Genomic DNA, 25,385 nt, shown 5'->3' with positions numbered 1-25,385 from the left:
TTGATCCTCCTGGTGATGTACTGATGGGGTCCCCCTAGCTGTTGCAAGTGCCAGGTGAGGTACATACCAAATGGGGCATAGTGCACAGTCATGGGCCTGATAAGGGAGGAGTATAGGGGTACAATGACCCCTTTTGATCTGGATGTGAATCTCTTCATGATAAGGTGGTCAAGGTAGGAAGTCTATCCAACCACTTTGGCAATGTGGGTGTCAAATGAGAGGTCAGCATTGATCAGTGTCACCAGGTCTCCAATTACTTTGTCTGTACTCAGTGGGTTATGGTCTATGTGATAATATGTGGGTACCTTGTCTGTCCAAATGGGTATGAGTATACATTACGTGGCATGCAGTTTAAGGCCATGACTCCGGCACCAGTTGTCGGTGTCTGTGAGGCCTGTCAGTAGGATGTATGTGTCAGCTGGTGTATTGACTATGGCACCTAGTATGCAGTCATCTTTGAACATTGTCAGCCACTACCTTCCCATGTCTACTTCCACATCTGAGAATTATATGCCGAACATGAGCGGTCCCAGGACAGAGCCCTGTGGGACACCACTTGTGACTGGCTCTGAGTCTGACATGGCACCAGTGAGTTTGACTGTAGGGTTTCTATCCGTTAGCCGGTTTGCAACCCATCTTGTGACATATGGATTTACATTTCAGCTGTTGATCATGTCTATGATGCCAGAGTGCGGTATTGTGTCGAAAGCCGTAGGCAAGTCCAGGTAGGCTGTATGGACCACTGTGCCCTCGTCAATGGCTCTAGTGACTGACTTGAAAAGGTCAACCAGGTTCATAAGGCAGGATCTGCCCTCTACAAAGCCACATGGGTGGGATCAAGTGTCTAAGTCTCCAATGTCTTTGTGTATGAGTTCCATAATGATCCTTTCCATAGCGTTGCAGACCAGGCTAGTTAAGCTTATGGGGCGGTAGTTACCAGGGTCTTTAGAGGTGCCTCCTCTATGGAGTGGGACTACTGTTGCTGTATGCCAGTGTCCAGGTACATATGCTGTAGTAAGGCTATGGTTGAATAGCATTTAATGTGCATGTGTAGCTCCTCTTGGAGTTCACGTAGCATGCAACCTGCAATACCGTCGGGTCCCATTGATGCTGTGTTTACAGCTTTGCTGAGGGTGGTTGCCAGCTGGACATCTGAGATGACAGGGAGGTTACAGTCAGCTGGGATAAGTAATTCCTCATGTGTGGGTGAGGGAGGGGAGAAATTTGCACTGAACCTGTCTGCCAGAATGTTGGCATTATCCGTGTGTTCAGTGTAGCGTTTGTCACTGTGAACTAACTGTGAACATATCTGAGGGTTCCCACCCAGATGTGTAACATAGCAGAAGAAGGCCTTGTTGTTATCTGTAGTGCCCATAGCGATGTCCCTCTCATTGTTGGCCTTGCATGTTTGTACGACAAAACGTATCTTTCTACTACTGCTGATCAGAGATGCCATAGCTCTATGGAATTATGCTCTGCCGTGCAGTAGCTACCTTCTGTTGTTATACAATTTGTTCAATGCTGGGGTCCACCAGACAGGATGCCTGCCCTTGGTGGAGAGGGTCATGGTTTTATTTGTGATTGCATGATCCATGCATTCTTGGAGATGTCCGTAGAAAGCATATGTGAAGGTGTCTGCATTGTGGGAAGTGGTTTCCACTGGCCCAGTGGGCATTAAGGATACCAACTCAGTTATAAGAAGTGTAAAGTCGGCATGTGAGAGGTTTCCCACTGTAGTCTTTTGTGTTGTGGGGGAGGTGGGATATGTATATCCAGGGGGATTAGTCTGTGGTCAGATGTGACTAGTGAGGGGTATACTTCCGGTGTGTAGCACATTGTCCCCATGTTTGTGATGATCAGGTCTAGTATATTATTTCCTGTTGTGGGAGAGGTGACTAGCTGTTCCATTGCATTTGACTTAGTGAATTCCGGGAACCTTTGAGCTAGGGTGTTTGGGGTAGAATAATGCACCCAGTGTAAGTTAGGGTAGTTGAAGTCTCCCAATATGATGGTGTGGGGTGGGACATTCATATCCTCCAATGTCTTCAGAAAGGCTGACTCTGGTTCCTGTGATTGGGAAGGTGGTCTGTAACATGCTACCAGTTGTATAGCAGGTTTGCCTATGGTTATCTGCACCTGGATGGTCTGTGATGCATCATGTGTTGCCACTAACCTGGAGGTGTGGGTTTCCTTCATGAATATGGACACACCCCCTCCCTTTTTGTTTTGTCCCGAGTCCTGGGGCCAAAAAGCATGATACGGGGTATAGCCTGGTACCACTGGTGTGCTCTCAGGAGCCTTGAACCAGGTTCTCACTTACTGCATAGACATCAAGATTGGTAGAATATGTACGTACAGATATATGTTATACACACATACATATATAGATATCTGTAGAGACATATACATATACAGATAGATCTGACTGACAACAGATATGTCTGTATATGACTTTCTCTCTCTCTCTGTCCCACCCCCTCACACTCTCACTCTCCCTGTGTCTCTCTCTCACTCTCTCCCCCTCTCTCCCCACATCTATATGTATATATCTACATCTATATATACATATTTTATATACATATATATAAACATATATATATATATATATATATATATATATATATATCTATATAGACATATAAATATATATATATATATATATATATATATATATATATATATATATATATATATATATATATATATATATATATATGTAGACTGTGTGAGGCACATGTGTGCAGATGTCTTGCAACAGGTGCCTGGTGTCAAAGGCATGGAGTGAACACCAGTGTGGATACTGGAGTACCATACCCCATTCAAAAACAATGACACCAGTAACCACCACATATGTGCATGCCTGCCCACCACTGCATGTGTCGGGGGGAACAGGGGCAACAAGTGTACAATAGGCTCCACATTGATATACACAGTGGCATACTAGTCCTGTAATACCTGTACATGGAATGTGTCAGCGGACATGGTGTGTCAGCTATGGACATGTAGGTCACTGAACCCCTCCACACCCCACAATGTCCTACACAGTATGTACCTCCCATGACAGCTACAGATATAGAGAAGGACACAGACATATGCAAGTAACTGTGTCAATGCACTCAAACATCACAGAGCGCACACAGACTACCTACATAGAGGTTACCACTGCTGGATATACATAGTTCGGTCACACCCATGACAGTTGTCTAGCAACCATGGTAACACCTCCAACATCCACAACACAAATTACCTATATCTGTCATCCCTGTCACTGCAGTATAGAGCACATGGTGGAGGTACAGGACCCTACCCACAGATACGACATACCCTGTAGTAGACCACACAGAATTAAGAAGCAAGGCTCCCCATGAGTAGATGTCAGACATACCCCTGCTGAATGTTATGCAGATAGGTAATATGCCATATGAGTCACCCTGTGTAACTGTTTGTAAGGAGCAGGTACGATCATAACACATGTGTCACAAGGGGCAGGTAGCATAACAGTATGCTGCTGTAGGCCCAGGGCCAAAAGCACACTACCTACCTAAGACACAATGCACACCCATGAACACATTGCAAACGGAATATGTGAGGTGGAATGAGTGTGCTAGTGACTGGGTGCATGTTGTGTACTGGTGTGATTGCTCACCATGACTGTCTGTCTGTCATGGTAGTGTGTGTCCTTGGTGTGAGGCCAGAGACAGGTGTGTGAGGTATTGCGATCAACACATACTACATTGCCATATGTTGTGCTGTGTTACCCTGTATGTCACTGTGGTGTAGGTAGGGTTATGGCAAGTAAGAGTAGTGTGCATTACCAGTGAAATATGTAACGTGCATTGTGTGCAGTGCATGGGCTGATAATGTTCCCCATACAGTACTTTGATACAAACCCCCAGTGTGAGGTTGTGTATTGTACCTGAAACAGTGTGTTGACTGCTGCAGTATACTAGTCTGTCGTATGGAGTGTGCCAGGTACTGTTGCGCAGTAGTCGGATGAGCACTGATATCTGGTCATTTACATGTGTATCCCCCAATAGACAGACAGATGCTATATATGGTGCTTAAGTTATATCACTGCAGTCGAGTATTATGTGTATTATGTGTGCTATAGTTTGCTCACAGATATTGCTGACATATTTTCCTTCTCCTTTTCAGGGCTATGGTTCACCAGTGGAACCCTGTCTACTCCGCTGCAGAGGAGGAGGAGATACACCAGAGCCTGGTGCGGGATTTCACTGTACTCTTTTCCCGCACCAGGCAGAAACAGCAAGAGATGGCTGCACTGTGGCAAGACCTGGTCCGTCGGGTAAATGACATAGGCACACATAACCGGACATATGAGCAGGTACGCCATCACTGCAGTGATTTAATTAGAAATGTCCGTCAGCGTGCGTCGGATATCCACAGGCAGCAGGTTGCCACAGGTGGTGGGGTGGCTAGACATCCCCCCCTCATCAGACTGGAGGGACTACTCCTAAGTGTTGTGGCACCAGCACAACAGCAACAGCAACAGCGTATATGTGTAATGATGGAGGCTGGAGCCATACAGCAGCAGGACACTGAGCATGCAGATAACACACCATGTGTATAGTTGACCATTCTGTACACTGTTAGGTTATGCATGTGTGAGGTGTGACCTCGTTTTGTAGCTGTAATCTTGGTAATTATTGTGCAAGAGTGATATCCTCAATATCTGCAGTACACCTGTGGAAGCTAACTGTTGCACTACTGAACTGTATCATGCCCACAGTATTAATGGCACAGTTGTGCCCACTGACAATAAATGTCTCTTTTCGGCAGGTCCCTCTGGTGTAACAGCAAGGCAGCCTATCCATGCTGGTGAGTGTGTGATACCATTACCTTCAATACTCTTGATACTAATAGTAATAATAGGCTGAAGCAGTAGTGCTATGTGTTTGATTGCAGGTGTGTTTGTGTCTGTGGGTTGATATCTCATATACTGAGGTGTGTGCATGTGTGCATGTGTGCATGTGTGCATGTGCCCATGTGCCCATGTGTGCATGTGTGCATGTGTGCATGTGCCCATGTCCGCATGTGCCCATGTGTGCATGTGTGCATGTGCCCATGTGCGCATGTGCCCATGTGTGCATGTGTGCATGTGTGCATGTGCCCATGTGCGCATGTGTGCATGTGTGCATGTGCCCATGTGTGCATGTGTGCATGTGCCCATGTGTGCATGTGCCCATGTGTGCATGTGTGCATGTGCCCATGTGTGCATGTGTGCATGTGTGCATGTGTGCATGTGCACATGTGTGCATGTGTGCATGTGTGCATGAGCCCATGTGTGAACATGCCCATGTGTGCATGTGTGCATGTGTGCATGTCTGCATGTGCCCATGTGTGCATGTGCCCATGTGCGCATGTGTGCATGTGTGCATATGTGCATGTGCCCATGTGTGCATGTGTGCATGTGCCCATGTGTGCATGTGTGCATGTGCATGTGCCCATGTGCGCATGTGTGCATGTGTACATGTGTGCATGTGCCCTTGGGTGCATGTGTGCATGTGCCCATGTGTGCATGTGTGCATGTGCCCATGTGTGCATGTGTGCATAAGTGCATGTGCCCATGTGTGCATGTGTGCATGTGTGCATGTGCCCATGTGTGCATGTGTGCATGTGCCCATGTGGCATGTGTGCATGTGTGCATGTGTGCATCAGTGGTGACATTGTGTACACATTGTAAACTGTGTTTCCTGTCTTACTTCCACAGGTTCTGGTGCTGCTCTGGTGTCGTGCAGCAGGGAACCTGAATCAGCTGCTGTGGATAGTGATAATGATGATACCTGTGTAATGGCACAGGTAGGTGTGTCAGGGTCCGTCATTGGTTAGCCAGTTGACACTACATGTCGACCCCATCAATGCGCACAGTCATCCTGACAATGCATCCTTTGTCACTAATGTCCCTAGGTGATGGACAGGATATAGTGGGCATTGACTATGGTAATGTGGTACCGGTGGCACATGCATCCCCACACAGTAGCCATGGCCAGGGTCTTGACATGGTACCACACAGGCAGATGTCCATGGGTTCTCCTGGGAGCATCCGTGGGCATACCGCCCCTGTCAGACATGCCTACAGAGGTCTTTGAACCTCAGCTATGTTTCAGGCTGTAATGCAGGCACAGTCACGTATGGAACGGTACACAAGACAGGGTCTGAGGGAGCTGAGATCATGTCGCACAGCCATGAGTGACAGTATGCGTGATGTTGCGGCTGCCATCCACAACTTCACCGAGGTCATTGACAGACATTGGGGGGACACATTAGATCTGTTCCACAACTACATGTCCATGAGCCAGGGTAATGGTGGACGGTTGAGGCATCGACATGGCCGTATGCCAGCAACAGCAGCAGCTGGCAGTCGTCGCGGACGGCAACAGGCCCTCGGCCACTCACATAGTGTCAGCAGCAGCCCCAGCAATACTGGGTCTGTGCTGTCATCAGACCGCCCCAGAAGACCATGTGCACGTGGCGTTGGACAGTCCCAACAGGGACCTTTCTCCAGTCACCAACCACCTGCTTCTGATGACAGTACCCAGTCTGGCTTAGTACCTGATACAGTCCGTAGCACCCCTGCCAGGCACAGGTACCGTGTCCATGGCCACAGACAGTGATCTGTATGACCTGGCAGGTACAGTCTGTGGTTGTCCACAAACACCTGTATATGGCAGCCATGAGGTGGGACTGTGTGCATTCATACACACATGCAAAGTGATAACACCTAGGGCTACCGCATACACGCACACACTGCATCAACATTGCCCCATCTTGTACTGCTGTCCCTCACCAACACACACACACACACAGACATGTCAATTGGTTGTATCAGTGGCAGACTGAGGCATACCAGGTACACACCCTGTGCATATGATGAAACTGTGCCACCTCCTGCAATCTGTAGAATTGGTGCAGGAACAGGTTAACATGGTGCTAATGCACAAGGTGAGTACATAGACGTATTGTAATAGTATGATGTTGACAACAGTACAGTGTATTGATAGCATTGTGGGTATATACCAGCATGCCTGATGCAGTTACAGTATGAATGTCATTGTATTGTTTTCTACACCCATAGTAATTACCACAGTGTTCTGTCTGCACATCTTTGCATACTGGTGGTGAGGCTGTGAAGGGATGGCCACCTACATAGGTAGCACAGGGGATACAACAATGTACATATTGATACTCAATGATGGCCATGTCAACTGCGAGTTGCATGCTGCCCACACACGACTCTGCAATGCAGATGTTTGAGGATGTTGATATCTGTGCAGTACTACACAACAGGTTCAAGGATCACAAGAGCACACTAGCACTACAAGGTCACACCTCATACCAGGCATGACAGCACCAAAACACAGAACTAACTATGACAGGAGGGAGAGTGTCCATACATGTCAAGGATACTGTGGTGCCAGGACAGGTAGCATACATCATACTAAGTCTGGAACTGCTGAGTGAGGGCTCAGTGTCTATTTGACATGTGTATTATTACAGGTATGAGCACTTGGGTATCAGGCCAGTTATTCAACATTACGAAGGTACGTGGTCTATACACTTGTGTGGGGTGTGGCTGGACCCAGCCCGTCTGACCTGTGAATGTCTGGGTACTGGCTTATAGTGCCTGCATATATGCGCTATTACCTACTGGAAGTCATACACCTTGTTTGTTGTAGCATAGTCTACATACAGGCCTGCTGACTGTAACTTTGTTTGTATGCATGTTTGCCTGTTATGTTCCTGAAACACTGATTCCACCTGCAGTGCGGATATACAGTGCCTCTGTAGATCTCTAGTGACATCTGTATTGCTTACTGTACTGATGTCCATGTGTCACTTGACAGAACATCACTGTTTGTCCTGTTTGCATGTAGCTTGCCTGTAACACATTGCATATGACTTACCTTACATTTGCTCAAGACAGCATTCATATATGCCAGCACTAACAAATCAGGAGCACTACACCCTCACATAGTCACCTTGAGTACCTTGTTCCCTATTGGCCCTATGTGTCGTTACTTAGTATGGGAGTCACAATGCTATGGTAGCATGTGCAAAGGTCACCTGTCGATCTACTCTCAGGTCCAGTTGGTGAATCTGTGAGTCATGTGGCAATGTTACAGCTGCCTCATGTACACAGACAACCCTCTCCCCTTCCCATACATGTACAACACATGTGAGAGATGCAACCACATAGCCAAACTGGGGGCTAAGCTCTGTTAACACAGCACTGGCATTCCCTGTCAGGTGGAGTGGGATACTACAGTGAATACAGTACCAGTCTCCCATAGACCTGCCACGATCGCAATCCAAACACAGAAACACACAGGTACATTATTGGGCTCTCAGAATTGTATCCTGCCTGAGCAGCTGACACCTGCAAAGCAGACACAAAAGCAAACGTTAAGCCAGGGCAGAGCACGTGCAACACATAGCTCACAAAGCCTGTGTGCCAAACAGTCACAGGCCATACAGCTTGACAACACACCTGCTACAGTTGTATGAAGTATTTCTATCATCAAGTACACTGAGGTCCTGCTCCCAGGCTGAACAAGGTGACGGTCACGCTGAGCTGCCCGTCGGGCACTATGATCCACCACATAACACAAGCATACCGGTCACACCAAGGCATGTAGAAGTATGACTCAGTCATTGTCTGTGCCAGTGTGTATAACCTCTGATGCACCTCCCTGGACTACATGTTAGGGGACATAGAGGGGCTCTCTGAGCTTGTGGCACAGGCTGGTATGACCCTGGCCTTGAGTAGCATCTCACCTTCACCAAGAATGCTGCCACAATATTTAGACAGGATCATCAGTTTCTGCAATTAACGTATCTTTCAGTGACATTCAAAGGGGATCCAATGCCTGTCAGTGTGGGATTACATGCTGGACAAGCCACATTGCTTTGCTTGGGACAGCTTGCACCTGTCACCCATGGGCCGTTGTATATTGGCAGAGGCTGTTGCTACATGCATAGTGCCTTTGTATGCAAGGCTGACATTACATAGCCACCTACACAGGTATCACATGGGATAGGACACTAATAGCAATGCTACTCAACAGCAGCAGTGTAAACCTCAAGATGCATGCAGTGGAAACTGTCCTTAGCATGGGGTACAGCAATATCCATGCAGTAACAGACTGCTGGTACAAGGCTCCCAGGTGCACACCATCAGTGCCAGGTCATTCCTGATACCATGCTTGTCATCCCCTACACATGCACCAAACAAGAATAGGGGGGATGTATCCAAAGACACCTCAGATACACACACCCCCAGGTTGATGGCACTGCACAAAGCATCAGAGCCTCTCCATGTGCAACACACAGTGGGTTAGACTGCCTTCAGGTTCATAGCCTGGCACACACCACACTCCCATACCCAGGAAACCCACTTGGCCTTCCTGACAACACTGGGAATATGATGGTCTCTACACACACCATTATATGGTTGTACTGCGACTACCCAAACATACAGTGTGAGCATTATCCTAGCTGCAAGACCCTATCTGAAGGGTTCTTATCATTCATTCCCTGCATTGCTATGGAACAACTTGTTACCACTTCCACAAGTGGTGACAACATGCTGCACCTATTCATCACCAACATGTGGACTATATGCTCCAGACCAATCATGTATCCCTCGCTGGTGGGATGACACCATCTACAACCCACACTGTATAGTCACATACCACATGCAGCCCCTGCACAGAACACCACAGTCATACAGTTGTCTGATGCATATTCCATGTATTCACATGAGGCAGGCTTCGGACATGGGAACTCTTGCAGTTCACAGGTACATATGTGTAGGTGGCACACACATACATCATGTGTGCATTGACATTACTGATATAATGTATGTCGTGCAATATTGGGAACAACACCCCAAACACATGGACAAACTGTGGGACAAAAATACACATGGCATTTGTAGGATACAAACCCCTACCTAACTATGTTATATCACTTGTGAGAGTTGCAGTAGCAGAGTGTGCTATTTGCATTACTGGGAGTATTGCTTTCTCCTGCTGTACTTATAGGGTGCTGACATCATCAGTGTTTAGACAGTGGAATATGCAGCATGTGTTGTGTAGTAATAGTTGCCAAAAGGGACATTTTTTATACGCATGGAATTGCACACACTATTCCTTCACACACACACTGAGCACTTGCAGGATTCAAACCCCTAACTATGTTATGACACTTGTGAGAGGCGCATTAGCAGAGTGCACTATTTGCATTTCTGGGGGGATTGTTTTCTCCTGCCCTACTTATAGGGTGCTGACATCATCAATGTTTAGACAGTGGAATATGCAGCATGTGTTGTGTAGTAATAATTGCCAAGAGGGACATTTCTCATACACATGGAATTGCATACACTACTCCCCCACATACACTAGGCACTTGTAGGATTCAAACCCCTACCTAAATATGTTATGACACTTGTAAAAGACGCATTAGCAGAGCGTACTATTTGCATTACTGTGGGGATTGCTTTCTCCTGTTGTACTTATAGGGTGCTGACATCATCAGTGTTTAGACAGTGGAATATGCAGCATGTGTTGTGTAGTAATAGTTGCCAAAAGGGACATTTTTCATACACATGGAATTGCACACACTACTCCCCCACACACACTGAGCACTTGCAGGATTCAAACCCCTATCTAACTATGTTATGACACTTGTGAGAGACGCATTAGCAGAGCGCGCTATTTGCATTACTGGAGGAATTGCTTTCTCCTGCTGTACTTATAGGGTGCTGACATCATCAGTGTTTAGACAGTGGAATATGCAGCATGTGTTGTGTAGTAATAGTTGCCAAAAGGGACATTTCTCATACACATGGAATTGCACACACTACTCCTCCACACACATTCACTGAGCACTTGCAGGATTCAAACCCCTACCTAACTATGTTATGACACTTGCTAGAGACACAGTAGCGGCGCGCGCTATTCACATTACTAGGTATAATTCCTGCTCCTGACATATGTATAGTGTGCTGACATCATTATGGATGAAGAGGTATGTACATCTGTGACTATCCATCAGTACAGGGGAGAGCATATCTTTGCATTAATTTTGCACAGGCACAGTGGCCTACTGTACTGTGGAGGCAGATGCCAAATACACTGTGGATAGCCTTCTGTATTCCCTAGGGACAACAGTCAGGTATTGCACTCTACGGCCATATGTTTACCTGTCAGATGCAAGTATCTGTTGCTCATATACTGTTTGTGGGTCTTTATTGCCATAGCCTTACCTATCTCTATAAACAACATGTGTACTGTGGGAGATGTTTGCATATGAGTGGGATCCAGTACTTTACTTATGTCTCTGTTGTAACTTCACTGTGTGCACTGGGCAGATGTCTGTATTGTGGGAGGTTCCTGTGTTAACACATGGAAATGCCAGATATGTGTGTGCAACTGCTGAACTGTGACATGGCCTAAGTGTGTGAGCATGCCCAGTTCGCAGTTTGTATGGCTTCTTGACTGCCACGTCTCATTTATCTAAGTGTGCGAGCATGCCCAGTGTGACCTTTCCTTATGTTGGGATCTGTGGACCACCACATTTCTGTTTGTGTGTGGACGCCATCTATATATCACATGTACAGTTGAGTGTTGGACATCAGGTTGTGTTCTTACTGCCCAACTGCTTTGTGTCTGAACCTAACAGGCATTATGCTGTGCCTGCAGGGTCGCCATGGGATAGTTTGCATACAGTTGTCATCATCCTTTCCTGCTGACCAAACAGTTGTATTGTCGTAGTGTACTGGTGCAGAACTTTCACTGTGGTGGACAGTATAATCGGTTTCAGTCCTATCACTGCTTGTAATATTTATAGTGAGCACATCAGACTGGTTGAGGGCCAGTTGTGCAGATATGACCATGTTGCATTTTGTTCAGATATGGACAGCATAGTACATGATTGTCCGACATTGTTAATGTATTCCACAACTTGTGTGGACAGTGACAAACAATGGCCATGTGCCCTAGTCCATTTGTAATGCTAGTCAGAGAGTGTTTGTCCTTCAACACGCATTTACTGGTGTTTGCCATGACATATGTCACGGTTAGTGTGCTGTGCCTCTGTCTACCCGTGACATACAGGTGATATCCAGGGTACACCTACCATCTCCCATCCAGTCATCATGATTCCTCTGGATGACAGTCACTGAGGACTCCCTGGATATCCTGTAGTGGGAGTTTAGTCGTGAGTGGAGTGAGCTTCTGGGTTATGGACCAATCGGTACAGCATGTCCTGTTTATGTCTGTGCTGGGGTTCAGGCCTGTCAGCTGCATAGGTCACCAGCATTCAGTGTTTACATGGTGCCAAATGTCCATTGATACCAGGTTGGTCATGGCTCTATACATCAGGCACAGTTCACCTCCAGCCAGGCAGTATGGCACTGTGTGGTGCTGCAGTTTCTTTACTCAGGTGACACATGGCATCTGTTACAGCTCTGCGATCCTCCTGGTGGGGTATTTGTGTGGTCTTTCCTGTTGCTGCAGGTGTCTGCTACAGTACATCCCTGAAGGGCCATTGTACACAATTGTGTGGCTGCTGATGGATGACTGGAGAGGCACATTGACCTACCTTAACCAAGCTGTGCTTACCTTCATGATTAGGTGGGTATATGGTATGTTTCTGTAATCACTACAGACACATGGTTGTCACATACAGGATGTCTATCACCTTGTGTCCCCAGGTCTCTTATTGCTCCTGATGTACTTACTGGGTTAAGACTTATGTGGTAATTTCTGGCCATGTACTGTGTTTCCACAGGGGTTGACTATACACTATTCTGCATTTAGCTTGTTGACATGGCTGTGGCACCACTTGTGTGTTTCCATGTGTGCCTTTTGTAGGTTGCTTGTGTCAGCTGGAGGGTCCAATATGGTGGCCAGTTTGTAGTCCTCTGCAAACCTGTTCAGACAGAGTCCTTCCATGTTGGCCTGTACCTATGTGACATATATAGCATACAAGAGAGATCCCAGGACCATGCCTTGTGGGATGCCAGTTATACCTGGTTTGCAGTCTGCCATGGCTACAGCATGTCTGCCAGGTCAGTTCTGTCCTTGAGCTGGTTTGCAACCCATCTACTTGCATAGGGGTTTATAGTTAGGCTGGTGAGCTTATCTGTACCGTCAACTAGGGTATTGTATGGAAGGGTTTAGCAAGGTCCAGATAGGCTGTGTGATCAATATTCCCCACATCAATGGGCTTGGTTCACATTTCACATGAGTCAGACATGTGTAAGGGGCAGGATCTTCCCTATGACAGCCACACTGGGTAGGGTCCAATGTCTGTGGGTACCCAGTGTTGTTATTCATGGGATCCATGATCATCCTCTCCATTACTTTGCCAACCTAGATAGTCAGGGTTGAGGGGTGATAGTTTGCAGTATCCATTCAGGCACCCCCTTTTTGGTGTGGGACCACTGTTGCTGTACACTGCTCTTTGGGTACATATCCTGTGGTAGGACTGATAGTGCGCAGTAATGCTATTTGCTGTTCCATTCTTCTTACAGTACTTGTTGGACACAACCCAGGACACCATCTGGTACCATTGATGCTGTGTGCTGTGCTTTGTGGATGCTGGCTGTTACCTCAGCATCTGCAATGTCAGGGGGCCAGCACTCTCCTGGGATAGATATTTGGCAGTTAGGTGCTGGTGGGGAGGTTGGAAGGAATCTGTTCGGTAGGCTGTTGGCAATGTGTGTGGGTTTGGTGTATTGTTTGTGATATTAGAGTGCTGCAGAGCATATCTGTGGATTATCACCATAGTTCCTACCATCAGGTAGGACAGCTGTGTGATAATCCTCTGTCCTGCACAATTTTTATCATCATAGGTTCATAGGTTCATACTAGGCTATCTGCCCTGGCCTTGTTTGAGCACGGACAGACTGTGTGTGGGTCTCAACACCCCTTGCAATGTGCATATTATGCCCATATAGGGTTTACTTTCCTAGATGTGACACAGGGATGGCCCCCAGTGTACACCTACTATCTCCCATGCACTTCACCGGATTTCTTTTGTTGAGTTTGTGTGTGGAGCTCAGCCTATCATGGACTGGGATTCTGTTCCAGAATGTCAGGAGCCTCTGGGTTATGGATCTGTCCCTCCAGCACATCCTATTAATCTATGTGTGGAGGTTCAGATATCTCACTGTGGTGTATCTGCTGGATTTGGGGTTTCTGCAGTGGTGCATGTCCATTCATTCTGGATTGGACATGGCCTTGTACATCAGGCATACATCACCTCTGACTGTGCAGTATGCTTCTGAATTGGGCTGTGGTTTCTTCAGCCAGGCTGCAGATGTCCAATGTTTGGACCCTTTATCCTGTTGGTGGGGTACATTTGGGGTCTTTCTGACTGCTGCATGTGTAAGGTAAGGTACATCCGAACTGGGGCATTGTTGTCACTTATGGGCCTGATAAGGGAAGAGTATGGGGGCACAGTGACCTCTGTAGCTCTACATGTGCATCCTTTCATATTAAGGTGGGCAATATAGCAGGTCTTCCTGGCCACCTTGGCAATGTGAGTGTCACATGACAGGTTACCGTCCACTTGTGTCCCTAGGTCCATGATTACATCTTCCATACATAATGGATTACCACCTATGTCATACTTTCTGTGTGCCTTGTTTGGTATTTGTTGAGACATTCATACTCGGAAGTGTCTTCAGGAAGGCTGGCTGGGGTACCTGGGTTTGTGTGCGTGGTCTGTAGCAGACTTCAAACAGGTACACAGTTTGAGACAGTGTTACTTGCCCGTGGATAGTCCATGCTGCTTCTTGCTGTGGTACCAACCTGGGGGTGTGGTTATCCTTGATAATTACTGGTAGCCACACTCCTATTGTCGTGTGTTCCATGTTTTGGAGCTGTAGAGCATAGCATGAGGCATAACCTGGTAGTATTAGGGTGCTCTTCTGGGCCTTGCCCAGGTTTCTGTTACAGAACACATATTACCATTCTCCATGCTGTGGTGGGTTTGGTCTGCATGCACCTTACAGGTTAGACATCTGGCATTGGGCAGCATTACGTCCAGGTTATTATCCCGTGTGCTACCTATGGTGGTGGGTTTGTGTTTCCAGACTTACCTATTCCAGGCTCAGTGGAGGTGACAACAGCTTTTGCCAGTATCTACACAGCCAGGTGTGCTGGGTGTGTGCCATCCCTAGCAGGTGGGGCATCATGTCTTGCTCGGCATGAAAGCCCAGGCTGTCAGCCATGTGTTCCCCCTTACTAACAGCAATACCTCAGCCAATTATTGTACTTGATCTTGTTGTCTTCATAGTGTGGCATCATGCTTGGTGAGGGTGAGATGTTAGGTTGGGTCTTCATGTTTGCATATACTAGATGGTGTTACATTGCTTAACACATGGCAATCATGCCTCAGGTGGTGTTGCAGGGCTGCCTCTGTCGGATGCACATACTACACTCCCTGTACATGTTTGAGAGCAGGTTGTGTCATGTTAGGCATCCCTGTTACTATATGAGTGAGTCAGAGAGGGGTATAATCCCCAGGGTTCCTACTGAGCCAGTGTATGTGCTATGCGTTGCCTCTTTGCCAAGGCCAGGGCATACTGGGCATGCCTCCTCCTGCCTACTGGGGCAGGCTCAGGTTGTTCCTCCTCCGAGTCACGCTCTGCCTGTGATGGCCTTGGCAATGGTGGGGAGTTGTTTGTCCCGGGCCCTATGCTGGTCCTGCTGCAGCTGTTTTCGCAGAATCATATTATGTAGCATAGCACATACCATGACAATTTGGGTACATGTAGTTGGTGAGTACTGCAAGGCTCCACCATATGTGTCCAGGCACCGGAACCATGACTTGAGCAGCCCAAACACACGCTCTATTACATTTCGTGTTTGTGCGTGTGCCTCATTATGGCGTTCCTGTTCAGGTGTGTGTGCGTTACTGATGGGTGTCATCAGCCACGGCTCCAGTGCATATCCAGCATCCCCCACTAGGTGACCATGTGGGATGTCCCCATTGGCAAATGTCTGGTACAGCTGCGTCAAATGCCAGATATGGGAATCATGGTAGCTCCCAGGGCAGCCAGCACACACATTCATTATTATGCCCTGGGCATCACACACAACCTGGCAGTTGATGGAGGGGAAGCCCTTGCGGTTAATGTAGGCCCTACCCCGCTCACCAGCTGGTGCGTTGATGCGTATGTGCGTGCAGTCTATTGCACCCACTACCTCAGGGTATTCCACTATTTGCTGGAAGAGATGCATATTGCTGGCCAATACCTCACGGGCATTGGGGAAATATACATGCTCACCGACATGTGCTGACATGGCATCCAGGAACTGGTGCAGTACCCTGGAGGCTGATGCCTGTGATATCCCCATCATATCACCAGTTGGTCTCTGGAAGGTACCTATTGCTAGTATTCTTAGGCCAACGCATACCTTGGTTTCCACTGGGATGGGTTCCCCTCTGTTGGTTCTGTGTGTGAGGCATGGCCTGCACAGCTCAACAATTTGCTGCAGGAGGTCTCTGTCCACTCTATAGCGCTCCACTATCTCCAGCTCATGTAACCCCTGGTAGGTGACCCTGGGCCTGTACACTCTTCTCCGTCTCCTCACTGTGGGTTGTCTGGCAGCATTTCCATTGTCACCACCCTCAGCAACTCTCCTATGTCTCCTTATGACAGCTATGGCAGCCCCTAGCATGTTTGGTCTGAGTGCAGCTTTTTCAGTTTTCACTTCTACTAGCTTACTCCTGTCTTGCAGTGTCTCTTGAGAGAAACATACTGCAATGCTGTTTGCAGTGTTTTAAGTGCTGGGCTGGGCTTGTATTCTGCCTGTGTAATTGCCTGCTTCTAATTGTTTTCACCTGCTACCTCTACAAGTATTCCCTGCTAGTTTCCTACTATTTCTTCTGCTTCCTTTTTCCTCTCTGTTTCCTCAGGGGGGAGCAGCGCGCATACCAGCGAAAACATGCTCACAGTGGCTACCACGCACGCACACATGCTTACACGGACTAGAATCTGTTTATTCGGGTTAAAACGCATGCACACCAGTGCAAACAGGTTTACAGATCTTTAAACAGGCTCCTACATGCTTACTCTGCCTTACACACACGCATTCTGTCTTACTCATGGCTCCCAGCGTGCACACGCGTGCATGCACGTACAGCAAGAAACTTTGGTGTTGGCCACAGTGTACACCTTCCATTTCTTGACTTTCCCATGCTTATCTGTTGACACTCCTCTTTTTATGCTGTGTGATTGACATCTTTCACATACCACTTTGCTCCAATGAGCTTGATTTTTTCTTGACATTCCCCCTGTGATGTCACCTATCTCCTACTCTGTTACTCCCCCTTATCTAACTCTTACACTACACGGAATGTGCTCATTTGCTATGTGACAGTGTGATTACACTCAGCTTCCCCCCTTAGCAACCACTAGATGGAGGCCATGTTGTTTTTGGTCTGCTAGTCCCTGCATTGCAAATCCATGCATTACATAAAACCCACATTTGTGGGTTTCAAACCTTTATTTTTCTGTTTTATATAGCGCAGCCCATTTGCGCGGGCAGCACTGCGTTTAAACATCGCCGATCGGCGAAAAAAAAAATTATTTTATTTCATGTTTGCATCTGGTTACCATGCCAATGGCCACATATTTGGCCATTGGCATGCTGACTGCTACATTTGCACACTTTATTTGGAGCTGTCATGGCTCCGTTGTGTTATTTGCAGTAATGTACTCAGTTGTCAACTGAGTACATTTCTGCACCTAACACGACTCTTACACGGGCTGGTTTCAGCTTCGTGGATCTCTAATCTACCTCATTTGCATGCCTTTCGGCTGCAAGTGGGGTGATTAGCATATCCACGCCCTGCCCGTGTAAGAGTCGTTTTAGCTGTCTCTTACATGGGATTTCGGGCTGTTCCTGGATCGCGATGGCTGCATGGAGTCTTACATGACTCTTAGACTCTGTGCAAGTCATCATGAATCCTGCCCACCATTTGCTAATGCTTTGTGGTATTTACCAGTGTTATATTATCTCATTTTGCTGGGCCAAAGTCTGTTCAGTAAGCGGAATTTACAAGTGTAAGCTGTACTCTATATACTTTGCAAATTAAAGTCCGTTGTGCTGCTTAGTGAGATTTACGAGTGTTATCTCATTTTGCTTTACCAAAGTCTCTTGTAACTTATTTTTGTTAAATAGTTTTGCTTAACTACAAGGAAGGGGGGTTTATGAGTGGAAGGCTAAGCTGTGTGAGAACGTGTTGTGTGCTAGTCGGGAAGCTTACAGACTGCACTAATTTCAATACAGTTTTGTGAAGGTGTAAGCAAGAGACGGGCACTAAGACCCAGAGGAACCAAAACAAAGCAAACCCCAAAAAAATGAAAGTAAAAGTAAACATTGTACTGCAATAAAATGCTTTCACCTTTTGCCGGTACAACTGTTTCAATTGGTAGACTGCTGTTAACACCAAGAAATTAGCTGCACAGAGAGGAGTTGGATTTTTTTTTTTTTGTAAGTTTAGTTTGCTATTTAAAATTTTAAAGAATTTCAGTTTTTTGTATTTGCTGGTGGAGTTGCCGATCGCCGAAAAAAAAAATATTTTATTTCATGTTTGCATCTGGTTACCATGCCAATGGCCACATATTTGGCCATTGGCATGCTGACTGCTACATTTGCACACTTTATTTGGAGCTGTCATGGCTCCATTGTGTTATTTGCAGTAACGTACTCAGTTGTCAACTGAGTACATTTCTGCACCTAACACGACTCTTACACGGGCTGGTTTCAGCTTCGTGGATCGCTAATCTACCTCATTTGCATGCCTTTCGGCTGCAAGTGGGGTGATTAGCATATCCACGCCCTGCCCGTGTAAGAGTCGTTTTAGCTGTCTCTTACATGGGATCTCGGGCTGTTCCTGGATCGCGATGGCTGCATGGAGTCTTACATGACTCTTAGACTCTGTGCAAGCCATCATGAATCCTGCCCACCATTTGCTAATGCTTTGTGGTATTTACCAGTGTTATGTTATCTCATTTTGCTGGGCCAAAGTCTGTTCAGTAAGCGGAATTTACAAGTGTAAGCTGTACTCTATATACTTTGCAAATTAAAGTCCGTTGTGCTGCTTAGTGAGATTTACGGGTGTTATCTCATTTTGCTTTACCAAAGTCTCTTGTAACTTATTTTTGTTAAATAGTTTTGCTTAACTACAAGGAAGGGGGATTTACGAGTGGAAGGCTAAGCTGTGTGAGAACGTGTTGTGTGCTAGTCGGGAAGCTTACAGACTGCACTAATTTCAATACAGTTTTGTGAAGGTGTAAGCAAGAGACGGGCACTAGGACCCAGAGGAACCAAAACAAAGCAAACCCCAAAAAAATGAAAGTAAAAGTAAACATTGTACTGCAATAAAATGCTTTCACCTTTTGCCGGTACAACTGTTTCAATTGGTAGACTGCTGTTAACACCAAGAAATTAGCTGGACAGAGAGGAGTTGGATTTTGTTTTTTTGTAAGTTTAGTTTGCTATTTAAAATTTTAAAGAATTTCAGTTTTTTGTATTTGCTGGTGGAGTTGCCTTCATGTTCAGTAGTTTTCCTTCTTTTTTTAACACTGTTACTCCATAGTGTCATCAGTAGGTTTAGTGTATAGCCTTCCTAACCCCTTAGTATCCCTGCCAGCTTCACTGCATTACTTACTTATCTTGTCCTAAGGGTGTGAGATTATTGTTTTGTTTTAACTCATCCTGTTTCTTCATCTATGTGTTCCTACCAGCTCGATAGACTCTCTTGTGGTAAACATGGCTTATATGTGGTGTGCAAATCCATTCCCTGAACTCTTCATATCTGATCCATCATCAGTGTTTCCCAGAGGCATGTGAATTAATTACTGCAGCAGTATTTTCCTCTGTCTACCAGCAGCATACTTTCATCAAGGCAATGTGTTTTGAGATAGGTACTTGATAGCTATTCTGTACACCATAGTTGACATATGTTCTGCTATAGTGTAACATACAGCTTCACTGCAAAAGTATCAGCTGACATCTGACACTTGCATAACTATAGGAATCAGTAATTGTACCCTTTTCCTGCAATTTAAAAATGAAGAAGAGGACATGTTGCAGGCCTGGAACATTGCACAGCTGGAAGAAAGGCAGTAATGAGGTTATGAGCTTTGGGGTGCATTCAGGAGAGTTTTCATGTTGTACCCTTTAGCTGAATGAAACTTGTTTTTTTTTTTCCTCTTCTCATGGAGTTTGAGCTAGATAGATCAAGTTACAGCTTTCTGTTTACTTTTGAGACCAACATGTTTAGAACCATAATTCATTGGAAATGTTAGATGATTTTACTTTTTTTATGAAATATGAGGCTTAAATGGCTTCTGAAATTTTGAACAGATGGGAATTTTGTTGCATATCTGCTTCCTTGTACTGTTCATTAGTATTAGGTCTAATCACGCATGAGTTTACTACTAATACTGTTCATTTTAGAGGTATTATATCTACTGGAATATGTTAATTCCTGCCACATGCTATTGCAGTAAGACATGAGGACTGTAGCAAATGTATCCTAATGCAGGGTTAGAGGTGTAATAAGACTTGAGACCAGCAAGCAGGTTGTTTACATACAGTACATTGTATGTAGTGCATTAGTCCACTTGGCTGTTAAATATTCACCCCTGCCAGGTTTCAAAGCCCAGCTCCTGTTAACTACAGCATAGTGCAATTAGCCCACTAGGCCTTTCAGCTAATGTGGCTCATACAGTTTGCAGGGTTTTAGTCCACTTCCAAAATTGAGTACTTTTTTTTTTTTTACCTTTGTGGAAGAGAACATCACTGTTTCTAGTGCCAGGAATCACTCCTGATTTTTCTGGACCTCATCCAAAACCCCCCTGTTGCCTGAGACAATATTGGGTGTCCCTATACAGCATCATACTCATGGCCATAGAATTTTTTTTTTATTTATGTCCTACCTATTTTTTGCCTCAACACTCTGTGTGTAATGACATAAGGCCATTACTGTTAAATGAACATCTGTTGGGGCATGATCCATTATTCTGTAGGTATGGCATGTATGTCTGTTATCACCACTAGGACTTCTATTACTGCTTATGACCCCTACTGCCTTGCTGGTATAGGTGAGATGGTAAAATACTCCAGCCTTTCTTACCCCACCCTTGAGCCTCACAAGTAAAAGGCTTTCTATATGAACCCATGTCACTTGGGAGAGTGTCAGGGATCCCTCCATCAGTATGTACAAATGGCCAATAAAATTGATCACATTTTTAATACTATGTCGCTGCTGTTAAGACAGAAAATATGCCTTACTTCAATATACAATACATGAAAGAGTGGAGCAACAATATACACTCACAGTATTTGTTTATGTACCTTTGTGTGTAAAGATAATCATGCACAAGCTTCTTGCAAAAGTTTCTAATACAATAAACTACACAGCACTTTAAGTTTTGTAAGAAGTTCTAGCAGAAGTGAATTAGTAGAACATTGCTAGTTTCCTTAGGAATTATTTAAGCCATGGAGAGAGTCAAGTTGGGTTGTGTTATACATGATGAGAACATATGCAAAAGATTGCTGTTGAAGTCTATTGCAAGTAACCTTATGCTATATAATACAATGCAATACTCTGGGGCCATATTTTGGTTGTTTTCAGTTTGCATTTGAAAGTCGATATCCCACAATTCCGTTGGAGTGCGTGGGGTTACATATTTATGTATGCAAATGTTTGTTAATCAGCGTACAGATTTGTACCTATTTTCATGGGCCTTTGTCCAGATTTTTGATGTTTCCAGGCTGAGAGGTATGATGCAGACTGAGCTGTGCTCCGTTTCATTTCCTTATGCAGAGCTGTACTACGTTTCATTTAAGGGGTGTAAGTTCTGTTTCATTTCATTTCTAAATGCCGACGTTTCATTGTGCAGAGCTGCGCTCCGTTTCATTTATGCTGTATGGAATCTTTATTGTACTGAAGCTATTTAGATTCAATTTGTGTACTCTAAAAGTACTCCTGCTTTCGTTCTGTGTGCTGTTAGAGGGTTAGTACCGTATATCATAAATATTGGCTGAAGCAGCTATGCTTGTAAATAGTTCACTACCAGTCAAACCAAGCAGCTACATGTGTCAAAACAACTAACCTTACAAGCATGTATTGCTTCCCTATACCATTGAGCTGTGGAGACACCATAGATATATTAGGCTAGTTTAGTTTACTCTTCTTGTTTTTTAAGAAAGGACCCTTGTGAACATGATTTACGTATCAGGGTGGCAGTAAAGAAAACTCAATGCATGATTGGACAGGCATGGCTCATGGACAGTTAAATGGTTATAGTTGTGGTTAGAATTTATATTATTTTAAGCCAGAAAAAGAAAGGGAGATTCCTTTGGAAAGGGCTATATTATTTGTGCATGGTAAACCTGTGTTGCAGTATGCTGCTTTCTCTTGTTTACCTAGAAGAAATACAAAATATTTTATCTGACAAATACACTATGACTCTTGCTGTGGAGGGAGTGCTGTTTGTCACAATTCCTGCATCCTCCGAGTCATTATTTTACAAGTGCAGCTCTGAATACTAGAAGCCTGTGTCCTATTAAGATGATTGTTACTTGAGGAGCCTTCACTGTTTTTAAGGCACCTGGTCTTAGCAAGGGGTCAAAAGAGGACAGTGACTCTATGGTTTTAGCTTTTGGTTAAGTAGGGAGCACATTTAAAGTACAGTGATCTTGGTTTCCATCGCCTAATCAGAATACTTATAGACAATTGTAAGAATGGCAGGTACACAGCGCATGAAATGTAAATGGTTTACATGCAGTTTCCCTTTCACTAACGTTACTTGCTGCAGCAAAATTTAGCCTTCTTGCTGTACATATCAATGTTTATTCATCTAGATTAAACAGACAGGATTTTGCCTCTCAGGAACCTGACTGAGGCTTAGTTATGCGAGTATCATTTGCCATTCATGGTGAAAGTTAATGATGAGTTGTTAACAGATGTATTTTTAGGCAAGCTGTGAGCTTAATTTTTGCAGAGGTGTATAGCTGTGTTGCAGATCATACATAGTCCATGCTAATACAGAGAATAAGTGAAGTTAATGCTATAAGAATATGTACATATATATATATATATATATATATATATATATGTGTGTGTGTGTGTATATGTATTTATGTGTATATATATATGTGTGTGTGTGTGTCTGTGTGTGTGTGTGTATATATGTATATATATGTGTGTGTGTATATATATATATATATATATATATATATATATATATATATATATATATATGTGTGTGTATATATATATATATATATATATATATATATATGTATAATTTATATTAACATGTCGCTTTTAGGAACTATCTGCTGAGAAGGTCACATTTGTAATGAGTATCATTTGCCATTCATGGTGAAAGTTAATGATGAGTTGTTAACAGATGTATTTTTAGGCAAGCTGTGAGCTTAATTTTTGCAGAGGTGTATAGCTGTGTTGCAGATCATACATAGTCCATGCTAATACAGAGAATAAGTGAAGTTAATGCTATAAGAATATGTATATATATATATATATATATATATATATATATATATATATATGTGTGTGTATATGTATTTATGTGTATATATATATATATATATATATATATATATATATATATATATATATATATATATATATATATATATATATATATATATGTGTGTGTGTGTGTGTGTGTGTGTATATGTATATATATGTGTGTGTATAGATATATATATATATCTATATATATATATATATATATATATGTGTGTGTATATATGTATATATGTATATATGTATATATATATATATATATATATATATATATATATATATATATATATATGTATGTATAATTTATATTAACATGTCGCTTTTAGGAACTATCTGCTGAGAAGGTCACATTTGTAATGACGTAGTTACTGTCCCCAGACACTCCTCTTTGTAGCAATGAAAATATACAAATGTGATGTGAATTTATTCAGCAGGTTCTTCATAAAGTACAAGACATAATCCTTAGCTTAGTGTTTTAAAGTTCCAAGTAATGTATCTGAGAAATTTTTATGAGCAAGAAGGAGCAATGTGTATGTATCACTGACAAAATGGAGTGCATGTTAAAAAAAAGTATCTAAAGCTTAAAATGATATGTCAATACTTGATGATAGTAATTTCTTAACTTAGAGGCTGTTTTGAGACATATGGTTAATATAATCTATGTCTGTATGTCACTGTGAAAGATTTAGACAGTGTTTATACACACATTCATGAGTGCACTCTGAGCTTAAAAGCAAGTTACTACTCCTCTGTTTCAGTTTGCCAACATATAGTTTCTCCAATGGCAAGCTGGCTAAAAGCAAACCAACACCTTACTTTTTGATATGGATATTTTTCTGTGGGGGAAAGCCCTCCATACCTTCATGCAGAATGGTTTACCCATCACTCATAATGCAGTAATTTCTGAGATGGTTGCTTGGTGAAGAGGGAAATCCTTACTACTGATCATACTCAACTGAAATTGTATTTCATCCCACTGCTGTTATTCGAGTAAAAGAATGTTGCTCAACTTTACAATACAAGTTACTATATGTGCAAGTGTGGAGACATGGAAATTGCACTTAGAAGCCTCAAAACACCAAGCTTTTAAAACAAAAAGGAAATGGGATAAACTCGCCAAGTTGTAGAGCAGTAGCTGTAAAGAGAGTAACTACCACATTTTGCATGTGATAATTACTCACTCTTTCCATTCAACTAAATAAAGCTGAGTGTGCATGTTAATGGAGATAAACTGCTGTGGCAGTGACAGGGAAGTAGAGATTAAACCAGTCTTTTACTGTATGAAAGTATTCCCCAGCTGGAATACTGATGTATGTAGCTCAGTATTTGAAACTGGTTGTAAAACTACATGTAATTAGATAATGTTTTCTTAGCTCATCATCACTATTTCTTTATCTTTTAACTATCTTTTACTTTTTTGCTTGTAATGCTTGCAGTTTTCCCCAAACCCACACTTTAACCTCTTCTTCCCAATACCTTAAACCTTACTACACTTTCATGTCCCCACTATCTCACACCTCAGTATAGTTTCCAGATCGAATAATATAGTTGCTGTCCCACTGCTTTATTTAGGTGTTCATTTAGCATCTTTTTTATCAGTTTTAATGGTGCAGCAGGTAGCACACTTTCCTTTGGTGCCTAGAATATGAGAAGCCTGTGGGTTCCGTTGCTCCATAACAAGTGCCTAGATGGCCTAATGCACTTTGAGAGGCCGTCATTCAAAGAAGTCCTATCCAGCTTGGCATTTACTGAAAAGAGCACGGGAGAGCAGGGACTGT

This window comes from Protopterus annectens, chromosome 6.part0 (assembly GCF_019279795.1).
Source record: "Protopterus annectens isolate FY-2018-M chromosome 6.part0, PAN1.0, whole genome shotgun sequence".
Lineage (NCBI taxonomy): Eukaryota > Metazoa > Chordata > Ceratodontiformes > Protopteridae > Protopterus > Protopterus annectens.
Note: the sequence above shows the minus strand (reverse complement) of the source record.